The sequence below is a fragment of the Hippocampus comes genome, unplaced genomic scaffold, assembly GCF_001891065.2.
Source record: "Hippocampus comes isolate QL1 unplaced genomic scaffold, H_comes_QL1_v1.1 scaffold27, whole genome shotgun sequence".
NCBI lineage: Eukaryota > Metazoa > Chordata > Actinopteri > Syngnathiformes > Syngnathidae > Hippocampus > Hippocampus comes.
Window position 1 is genome coordinate 716,037 of NW_017805145.1, and position 10,899 is coordinate 726,935.

Consider the following 10,899-nt stretch of genomic DNA (forward strand, 5'->3'; position numbering starts at 1 on the left):
GTCTCATATTGGTCCATATTGACACAACTGGAAACTACACCGACACTGCAATGACATGTCATGATTTCAGAATCTCTCTTGATGGGATACTACATTTTGTCATTCTGAAAAAATAATGAAATGAAATGTAACTTACCACAACATCAGTCTGTAGCAAGCAATTAAGCGCGCATGTTGGATTGATTTATTTATTTGTTTATTTATTTATTTTGGTCCAATCAGAATTCAATTCAGCCTCAATTTGTTGCCATGTCAATCTAATCTGCCCAAGGCCATTCAGGATCCAGTAGCGCTGGCTGATGCAATTTAAACTATATCAGCAATGAGCTTCTTTAATCAACTAGATTTAGAAGACCAGCGAGTTGGCACACAATAACTTCAATAATTTTTTTTTTCCATTCTCTGATTCGTCAGTGCAAGACTTAAACAGGTTTGTTGCATCTCCTCACATTAATAAATTGAATAATGGCCCTCTCAAGTGTAAATGAATCATTTCATTGAAATGGTTTGTGTTTGTGATGTGATTTGAGAAATGTTTATTCTGAGCTGTTCCAGATGATGTACACTACATGGCACGGTCGTGTGCTGTTCTATTGCATTTTTAGATCATAATGGGGGTTTCTATAATGCACAGGCCCACCACTGTATTTCACCTTATTTTACAGTGGTTATGTTTTTCTTGTACTGTAATTCCCATAAAAAAAAAATTAAAAAAAAACAGCTGGTCACAGTGGAAAACATTTGGCCAACCCACCGACGGTGCGCATCTGGTCTGGATGCCATAACTACAGGCGTCAACAATCAAAAAAACGCTTGGCTCCTTTTTGCTACTCTGTAACGTCCTGATATCTAAATGACAAATGTCGCCCTTGATGCGTTGAGCAGATTCCTCTCGCTTCCTCCTCCACACTCTCATTCCTCCCCCGCACCACGAGACCACCACCATGTCACACCAAACTGGCAATCCGAACCACCCCCTATGTCTCTTTCTCAGACCACAGACAGGCGCACATCATTCTGCTGAAGACAAACAATGAAGAATGATTTAACCCCCCTCCCTTTCGCCATGCAAGCACAAACAAGGGTGGGTGTACAGATGTTAACCCCTCGCCCTGAGGCGAGAGTCACTAATGACCTTAATGATGACGAATGATGAGAGTGCTGTCTGGACGTTGGTGAGTGGTTTTCCAATGCAGCTTGACAACGTTCCCGCTGAAAAAGTCTCAAAGCAAGATAGCGACGGCTAGAAAACTTCCTGACCTGATTGACTTCCTTCACTCGGGCCAGGAAGTTGAAGGCAGGAGTGATGACACGTTTTGGAGGAACAAAATTTCAGTCACGTTGTCTTTAATCCTGTTTAGCTGCCAAAATTCATTTAAAAGTCAATTGGATGGACCCTAATATGTCTCTTTAAATTTGGTTCTTTACACAGTAAATGGGAAAATAAGAGCTAATTAGTCTGCTCTCATTCGTACGTAATTGCTTCAACAGACAGGAAATACCTCTCCGGATGAATGCAGCTTGCTCGTTTTCCCGCCAGCTGAGTGAGAGCGTTCATGTTTTTCACTCCAGCTGTCTGCAGCCTTGACTTTTGAAAGTCTCTTATTTGATGGAATTCCATTTGTATGTTTTTTTTTTGTTTTAATGTTTTTGTCATTTATATACTGTAATGTATTTATTTTTTTTTGGGGGGGGGGGCGGGGGAGGGGACTCATGATCAACCTCAGACACCAGAAAATCCATTTGAATATTATACATCCATCCACCCAAACATTTTGTGTCACTGAGGTGCTGGAACCTATCCCAGCTGTCTTTGGGCTGTAGGTGGGGGACACCCTGAACTAGTTGCCAGCCAATCGCAGAGCACACAGCGGCGAACAACCATCCACGCTCACACTCACACCTAGGGACAATTTCAAGCGTTCAATCAGCCTGCAATGCATGTTTTGGGAATGTGGAAGGAAAAAGGAGTACCCGGAGAAAACCCACGCAGAACATGCTAAATCCACGCAAGAAGGCCAGGAATCGAACCCTGCACCTCTGCACTGTGAGGCTGGCGTGCTAACCAGCCAATCACCGTGCCGCTGAATATTATACACTGATGAATTGAAGAAAAAAAAACCTCATAAAAAAAAATTATTTGATGATCCTTCCATGTATTTTCTGACCTGCTTATCCTCATGAGGGTCGTGGGTGTGGTGGAGCCTATCCCAGCTGTCTTTAGGCAAGAGGCGGGCGACACCCTGAAACTTAAAAGTCAAATCCATGAAATTAGGTCAGGTGTCTCTGAGACAAAGCGAATGCTCCTGCAAAACCTGCAAAACAGAACTTGTAATTGTATTTGTTTTATCTGAATATACTGTATATATTGTCTTTGGAGGACCATAAAATAAATAGTAGATACAAAATATTTTGTTCTAATTCATATGTTTTGTAATACATTATTTAAAATAAGAATAAACATCTATCATGGCTGAATATGAGTTTGACAGGCTGAATTTCAGCACTTTTTACCGTGCTGCTGTTCACCTCAGAGTGCTCCATACGCCTCGACTTGTTCGGCATAATGACATATACATTTATATATTTCAGAGAGGGCATGTCGAATCACGTTTGACAATCCTGTTTTGAAACTGCAGGTGTGTGTAAAATAATAGAAAAGTCAACTTTTATGACATTAGCCAGAAATCTCAAAAATGAAAATTGCATCTGCAATGAGGAAATCCGATGGATGAACAAACAAGGGGGAAACAAATCCTCATCTTCATCCGTCTTTGTTTGCGCAATTTATCTCGGGGGCTAGTAGACGTGGTGATTTAAAGACCACTTGGACCAACGTTTTTTTTTATTGCCTGAGAGAAAATTTTTGAAATGGGTTGGGACGTAAATCAGGGCAGGAATGGACGGCGCGAAGGAAAAGGAGGTTAAACAGTTCATCATTGTTTCCTGGCTTTCACTTAAACACACACACACACACACACACACACACACACACTGTATGTGAATAGAGCAGTGTTGGTTCTGCACTCTGCCAAACAAAAACGTTTTACCCTTAGGCCAGTGCTTTTTTTTCGCCCCCCCCCCCTCCATCACTTACCATTATTAAAGTGTCATTTCAAAGTAGTCATTTGTATTTGCTTCTTAATGTGCACGTTTTTTTTTTTGTTTGTTTTGTTACGGGGTTTTTTTGCAAGTCTGAGCACATTTTGTCGAACCAGTCGTGTTCACGTACAAACTCTCCTCAACACAGTGGTTCTTAACCTTGTTAGAGGTACTGAACCCATCCGGTTCATATGCACATTCACCGAACCCATCCACTGAAATATATACAGTGAAACTCCTCTACAACGAAATCATGTTTGCAGCAAGAAATTTTTCACAACAGGGGGTTTTTCACTGTAGCAAATTTGATCTCAGATGTAAGCAAACACCCACCCACCCACCCCCACACACACACACACACAAACGTATGTGTACTCTATTTTTATTCCAATAGTGCATAAGTATGAGCACACACTTATTTGACACTTCATATTGTCAGTGTATAGCTCAGGTCCCCTTGTGGATTACCAAAGTGTCTACTAATCAGGGAGTTAGTGAATGTGACACGACGCCTCTTAACCTATCGATATGACACGATTGACGAGGCTGGGCATCCCCCGAGCAGCGAGGGTTTGGAAAACTCCGAAAACGTGCACATGCAATTAACAGAATACGTTCCAGCGAACCCTCGCAATATCGTGGCTCATCTATTTCGACACAACCATACTGTAATACTTATGTGTTATAATTAGTCCAACACCGATGCTAATTTGTGTTAGCCCATTTACAGGAAATGTGTCATTTAATTTAGAATTCATATAATAAGCGCATAGGTGTAGAATTGATGAGTACCGGTAATTATTTTTGGGGATTCATTTGCTTTCCTCCAAGTAGTTATATGTTATAAAAAGGAGCTCATATCAATATTGTAATTGTATGAGAGGCGTTGCAATGAATAATTCATTCACAATCAATTCTGATTGGAATACTTTCAAGAAGATTTTCTTTATATGTATTTTAACTTTGAATACTTGAATTATCGGCCCGGTGGTCCAGTGGTTAGTGCGTTGACCTCACAGTGCAGAGGTACAGGGTTCAATTCCAGCTCCAGCCTCCCTGTGTAGAGTTTGCATGTTGTCCCTGGGCTTGCGTGGCTTTTCTCTGGGTACTCCGGTTTCCTCCCACATTCCAAAAACATGCATGGCAGGCTGATTGAACACTCTAAACCAGTGGTTTCTAACCTTGTTAGAGGTGCTGAACCCAACCGGTTCATATGCACATTCAGTATTTAGCAAGTGTGATTTTTTTTTTGACAAATTCAAGACATTAAAAAAATGCATTTATTAAAAACAGAAAAAAGTACAAAGTATGTTTTTTTAATTGTGCACAAAATGAACCAGCCAGTGATGGCCAAGCGGGCGAGTCATAACTAATTGACATCTTGAGTCGGGTGTGCCTTAACCTCCATGGCAGAGGCTCCGTCGAACCCCTGAGACTGATTCACCGAACCCAGGTTAAGAACCACTGCCTTAACAGTTCAGTTAAAGTTCAACCAAACCCCATCTTAAAAACCTGAAAGAATAAAACCCCCAAAGTTGCATAAACCATCAAAATCATATTCCAAAAGAAGACGTGAACATAAGCAGCTAATCAAAGTTAATGTCTTTTTTTGTTGCTTTTCAGTTTTGTGTTAAGTCTAGAAGCAGTGGAGCAACCCACTCATCATGTAAGTGAGGCTGGCGTTGCACGAGATGGCTGCCTGCAGACACACCCAAACTGAAAAATGTCACTTTGGGTTTTAGTTGGGTCGGCACGTGTAGATTTGGGACTTGTCTCCATGACAACAAGTACATTTGTGTGAATTTATGCACTTGGTCCAGTCCGCATGGCTTATGCGTGGGCGATGATGTCATGGTGGCTGTCAGGAGAGGGTGCAACTCAATCGGTATCCTTTTCTCTAAAATCATTCAGCTATCTGCGTCAAAGACAAAGGCAGTAGCAAAACACAAATATACTTTAAGTGCCTTGATAGCATGACTGGTTACACCACAATACATTTTCTGAATTTAAATAAATGTTATTTGGGTTTGCATTTTTATTTCTTCTTATACCTGTATAGAGGGCGGCCCAGTTCACCAGTGGTTAGCGTGTTGACCTCACAGTGTCGAGGTCGTGGATTCGATCCCGGCTCCGACCTTCCTGTGTGGAGTATGCATGTTCTCCCCGTGCCTGCGTGGGTTTTCTCCGGGTACTCCGGTTTCCTCCCACATTCCAAAAACATGCATGGCAGGCTGACTGAACACTCTAAATTGTCCCTAGGTGTGAGTGTGAGCGTGGATGGTTGTTCGTCTCTGTGTGCCCTGTGATTGGCTGGCAACCGGTTCAGGGTGTCCCACGCCTAGTACCCGAAGACAGCTGGGATGGGCTCTCGCCCTTGTGAGGATAAAGCGGATCGGAAAATGGATGGATGGATGATATGGGGATTTTTTTATTTTTTTTTAACAAAAACCAATTGAAGCTTGAAACAGGTGATGTTTGACTTTGGAGGCTCAGCGTGGTCCTTAAGTGTCTGAGCTCATCCCAAAGGCTCAATTTAAGTGCAGTTTTCTCCAAACAATGCTGTGATTCAGTCACCATCACTCAAGGGCACTTCACCCCCCCCCGCCCCCCCTTTGCCCCCCCCCTCAGAAGAGGTTGAGTGGAACATCCGATAAGGGAAGAGAGGTGCTGCAGGTGGGTTTTTTTCAAGGTGTACAGAATTTTGGTCGTGTGGATGATCATATTGTCTGCCACGATAATGCTTATTTCCAATGGAGTCACGAGTGCATTGAAAAATCTCCAAATATCCTCCTGTTTTTTGAGTATACAGTGTATCTTCCTTGAAGTTTCTCACAAATGTTGCTAACTTTTTCACATTGAGCCAAGCAGGAAATTTAGTTGTCCATTAAGGACACACCCACACGCATATTCGCCCACACATTGTTGAGACTTCACAGAGGCCAAAGTCTGCTCACCCAGGAGGGTGTGAAGCATCTGGCTGCTCGGGACGCACTGAGCTCATTCCGGAGGCCCGGGAACATGGCCTGTCCTTGGCTGATCCCGATCCCCATCATAATCAATCAGTTGACACGTCATGCACTTCCTGTTGAGACATGGTAACATGGGCCATTAGTCAGCATGGAGATAAGACCGTGATTCACGTTGTAATGGTCCACTGTAAAATGTTCATCATTGTCTGGGAATTGCAATGCCTCAGATTTGGCTTTGTTTTTGCAAGAAGAGAAGTAAGTAGAGAACATAAGATCGAAACCAAGGCCAAAAATTGGATTGGCGCCAAACATCTCCAACTAGATCCAATTTTTTTTTTTTTTTTTTATCAGACAAATAATTAATATTTTGTATATGATATAAGTTTCTGTTTATGTTGTTTTTGGTTTGGGTCATTTTAATTGTTTGGTGTTTTATAAACCCATGGGGGCTGGGCATTCTATTGCATGCATGACACAATAATAAACTGTCAATATTGTAGATTAGATAGACAGATATCTAATCTATAATACGTAGACACGTATTTAGTGTGTACTATATTAATTAATTTATTTTTTACATATGTATGTTTATGTGTGTGTGTGTGTGTGTGTGTGTGTGTGTGTGTGTGTATATATATATTTAGAGAGAGAGAGAGAGAGAGCGAGAGAGAGAGAGAGAGAGATTTCATTTTATATCCGTTTAATTGGTTTACAGTATCCAGTATTTTTTTTTTTTTCTATTTCGATTTGAAAACAATTTGCTGTATTCTAGTTGGAGTTCTTACTTCCATTTTTGATCTGTTGGAATGTTTACATCCAAAGGATGGCATGTCATGTCATTTTCAACACAGCCTATCCTTTACAGGGGCGCCGGGGCGGTTGCTTTAGCCTATCCAAGCTGACTATGGGAGAAAAGCGGACTACACCCCTAACTGGTCACTCGCCACTTGCAGGGCACACATAGAGCCCAACATCCATCCACACGGGCACTGAATGGGAATGGGTGCCACGCTGCCCGCACACAAGTCAGGCGAGTGTGCCACCACACCATCAGAAACATCCCAAAGAATAATAGTGATAACAGTTAAAAAAAAAAAAAAATCATTTGATTCATATTTTCCCATTTGTACATGTTTTCCATTTCATTAATTTTTATTTTAAAATCTTATATACCTATTTACTATTTTCATTTTTTTTAATATTCTATTGCTTACTTTAGGTTTTGTTTACTTGTTCAATCACATATTTTAAAAAGTATTTTCTTCTTCATTTGGCCAAGGGAAAAAATAGAGTGCAATCTGACATTATACTGTAGCTGTCAAGTCAGGCCAACTTCATATGTGTGCCAATACTTTTGCTTGTTTACAATACATAAAAGTCACCAGCTCACAACGTTGGCCAGCAGCCCTTCACAGTCTGCTGATCATATTGCAGGAAGCTGGCATGGACACATGCACGTCTCTGTTTTTTTAATTCGGCACAGTTGGCAGAGAAGGGAAAGTTTTGCGCATGGAGCCAGCTTTCATTCCTGATTCATCGCACGTGGTCCATTTGTGAGGGACTATGTGAATATAGATTTGCATTTTTTGACATGTTGTATCTTCGATATGAGACAGCCTTGAGCTCTGTATTTCGTGGACGTAACAAAATTCAGGAAATCTGGACAAGATTTCTTCATATAGTGCACAGCCTGAAAGCTCATGAGCGGAAGTTGACTCATCATGTTCCAGAATACTTTCACAAATCACAAGTCGAGATGTTGTTCTGTTTCTCAGCTGACTTTGCTGTCATAAGGTTTCATTGTAACCACGGTAACCGACCAATTACAATGGAAAACATCAAGCCTTTTATAGAAACCTTAACGAAGGGCAGTTTTGGCCTGTTCAGAACTCAGATTTTACCATTCCAATTCAAGATTTTGCAAGAGGCTCCACACATAGTGTAGTGGTTCACCATGCTAATTTTTGTTTAGCTGGTGTTGAAGTGATCCCCGCTCAGTGCCCCCTATGACTGACTGCCCGGCAGTCTAAGGTGTAGGCCACCTTTTTGCAATACAGGAGTGTGTGATATTAAAATGCCCTTAATAGTGTAGTGATTCATAAAGCCGACTTGGAGAAGGAAGGATTTCCCTTCAATGACCGGTTCGGAATCATCCAGTGATTGATTGGTAACTCCAGAGTGTAGTATGGATTTTGCCCTAAGTACTGTGAGAAATAGAAATTGGAAAAGCTTTTGGATCACCCCATTGGCACTGTAGTGCTGAAGATAGTTGCCTTGCATTTGATTGTTTTCCACTCAACCTCTTTTAAAATTGCCCAGTGACTGACAGATAATCAGTCCAGCATTTCGTAGCGGAGTATAAAATGCCATTGTTATTATAAGGTGTCACACAGCTGACTGGGTCGTGGATGCTTTCGTTTCGATAAACCCGATCAGGTTGTCGTCAACCTTTAACCCTAAATCAACTCGGATAGTTAAAGCATGTAATTGATTCCTACTCATTCAACTATCATTCACAATTGAGCTGCTATTAACTGACGACCAGTCGATGCTACAGTACGGCGCTCTCGGAGTATGTTGCGAGCGTGTATTGGTTCACTCTGACCGTTTGGAAAGTCAAAGCGTGTGCCGTTCGGTTATTACGAGTGCACCAAGTATGGAGTAGCAGTGCGCGTTCTTGGTGCTCCAACGGGGGGTTGTGGGACACGGTGTATCGGGCAGTCCGGATGGAAACAGATCAAGCACGAGCTGCTGATCGCTTTATAACATTCAGAAATTAACGTGAGATGAACGCGCCCTGCCTCTCCGATCGGACCCACGCAGTAGTGCACAGGCATCAAAGTGATTTTCCAAATGCACCCCTCATTTTCCACAGTCACAAATGCTACTTTGAAAAGACGTTTTCCGTTTGGAAACGATCTAATGATTCCTGTTCACGGTGTCCAACGATACAGGCACGGTCTTGGGATTGGATCCCAGAGACGGTGTTGACACAAGACGTGGTATTCTAAAGCCGTTTTGAGACTGACGGTCCGTCCGTGCGTCAAAAACAACATCCCTACTTTCATTCAGCGGACAGCTCTTGTTTTTGAGGCAGTGTTAGTCTTGGCAGCTGAAGCCTTGTACAGTACGCAGTCGGTGCTGGAAGTGTGGGAATGGCGGAGAGACTTGATCTCAATGAGCAAAATAGGAAATCCAATGGAAGAGTACAGAGGACATGAACACGCACTTGGATATACTTTCGATTCGGACAAGAGGCTTCTAAAAGCTGAAGTTAGGCTGAAGTGGAGCTTGTATACTAAGCTAAGCAGATGTGCCCACATCACAGTGCCACTCAAATGCTCATGACAACTTGAGCAGGCCCACACTGAAAAAACAAACAAACAAACAAACAAAAACATTTGCCCATTGAATAGATTGCATACCCTGATGAAGGTTGCAGGTGAGCTGGAGATTATCACTGCAGTATTAATATTTTAATAGCTCTATTTTAATAACTTTCTTTTATGAATGCTTTTTTTTCCCTTGAAATGATTTATTTTCTTTTTTCTGTAGTAGAATTTTCTAATAAATTGGAAGTAAGTAATAAAGCAATATTACAACTTCATCTCCATAAAATGACACATTTCTGCTGGAAAAGTGTAAAATTACAAATATCGGTAATCTTTCAGTAGCATATTTGTTATTTTTATTATTTATTTATTATATTATTATTTTTTAATTCATATTTTATTATATCTTTTTTCTTTGTAAAATTAGGACTTTATTTTTTTATATGTTCAGTGTCATAGTTTAAAAATTCGGACTGTTTTCTTGTTATATGATTACTATTCCTCAAATTACCATTTTTAAAATTTGTCCCAAATTACACATCCGTTCTTGCAATGCACATTTTCTTGTAATATTTCAGTGGCAATATTTTCAACACTATTATTTTATTTACGTAATTCTCTGACTTTATACTCTTTTTTTTTCCCTTTTCAGTACTCCTAGACTTGGTACGAGTCCAACCGCTGAATTCATTCAAAGCTTTTTGATCATATTTTTAATTGATTCAGCATCAAAAGAAGCAGATGCTGTCATAAGACACAGAAGTAATAGAATACACATTTATTGATTCCAAGGGTGTCTGCACCTGCCCCGCAACCACTCTGCAGCCAATATAGAAACCTTGAGCGCTTCATTTCCCCTGCCCTTTGAACCCCAATTTAGGAGCTGTTATGTCCAACAGAAGATTATCTCAGCCGCACCTGCTCACTGACGCCCCCCCCCCCCGACTCCTAAAATTTGTCCCAAATTACACATCCGTTCTTGCAATGCACATTTTCTTGTAATATTTCAGTGGCAATATTTTCAACACTATTATTTTATTTACGTAATTCTCTGACTTTATACTCTTTTTTTTTCCCTTTTCAGTACTCCTAGACTTGGTACGAGTCCAACCGCTGAATTCATTCAAAGCTTTTTGATCATATTTTTAATTGATTCAGCATCAAAAGAAGCAGATGCTGTCATAAGACACAGAAGTAATAGAATACACATTTATTGATTCCAAGGGTGTCTGCACCTGCCCCGCAACCACTCTGCAGCCAATATAGAAACCTTGAGCGCTTCTTTTCCCCTGCCCTTTGAACCCCAATTTAGGAGCTGTTATTTCCAACAGAAGATTATCCCAGCCGCACCTGCCCACTGACGCCCCCCCCCCCCGACTCCAAATAGACTGTTGCCACCCAAGTTACACTTATGTTGTTGAGGGGTTGATACTTGTATGTCTATTTGTGTATGTGTGTGTGTGTGTGTGTGTGTGTGTGTGTGTGTGTGTGCGTGC